At 46.7% G+C, this 1,098-nt stretch overlaps 1 pseudogene; it reads right to left on the reverse strand.

Annotated features, from left to right (window-relative positions):
- Positions 1 to 446: 446 nt before the first annotated feature.
- LOC126250358 (5S ribosomal RNA) lies at positions 447 to 564 on the reverse strand (annotated as a pseudogene).
- Positions 565 to 1,098: the final 534 nt, after the last annotated feature.

Here is a 1,098-nt window from a genome sequence, read left to right on the forward strand (position 1 = left end):
CATGATCTTGAAAGAATTCACACTTTTGTAGACTGCACTTTAGTTCATTTTGTTGCAGTGCATGAACAGCAGACAGAAGTCTGCAAGACGCTGCTCTCTTGTATCGACACTTACTAGTATATCCTCCAGATAAAATGTATTCAGAATCTTTTGAATCGGCTGATCCAAAAATGTTGGAAAATTGCTGGTATGCTAGCAGCTCTGAATGGGAACTTGTTGCATTTGTAAAATCCAAATAAAAAAAAGCTCTCCGTCTTCTGGCCACAAGTGGCCCATCCGGACTATCCGACCGTCGTGTCATCCTCACTGAGGATGCGGATAGGAGGGGCGTGTGGTCAGCACATCGCACTCCCGGTCGTTATGATGGTTTTCTTTGACCGGAGCCGCTACTATTCGGTCGAGTAGCTCCTTAGTTGGCCTCACGAGGCTGAGTGCACCCCGAGAAATGGCAACAGCGCATGGCGGCCTGGAGGGTCACCCATCCAAGTGCCACCCACGCCCGACAGTGCTTAACTTCGGTGATGTGATGGGAACCGGTGTATCCACTGGAGCAAGGCCGTTGCCCCGTAAAATCCAAATAGGATCTTAATAACCATTAAATGGCGTGACTGTTCATTTAGCAGCAATTGCAAATATGCTTAGGATAAATCAACTTTGTAGAAGTACTGGCCATTTGAGAGTTGTGACGTGAGCACTTCTGGTCCTGTAACTTGATAAGCGCCAATCCCTGATTGATGGATGCTTTAAAACCATCACAGACATGGAGAGAACCATTTGATTTGAATAGAAATACCAACTTTGTTGCCCACTGACTTGATATAATGGCTGTGAGAATGCCTTGTTGTACCAGATGAGCTAATTCCGTCTTGAGGATATCTCGCAATGCTGTTGGCACTGGTATAGCTGTAAAGTAGCGAGCAAGACGTAAGCTGAACGTGACATATACAGGGCGAACATTAACAAAACCGACAAACTGTAGGAACGGTTTGGTTCTAGGCGCGCAGTCCGGAACCGTGCGTCTGCTACGGTCGCAGGTTCGAATCCTGCCTCGGGCATGGATGTGTGTGATGTCCTTAGGTTAGTTAGGTTTAAGTAGTT

The sequence above is a fragment of the Schistocerca nitens genome, chromosome 3 (assembly GCF_023898315.1).
Source record: "Schistocerca nitens isolate TAMUIC-IGC-003100 chromosome 3, iqSchNite1.1, whole genome shotgun sequence".
Taxonomy (NCBI): Eukaryota; Metazoa; Arthropoda; class Insecta; order Orthoptera; family Acrididae; genus Schistocerca; species Schistocerca nitens.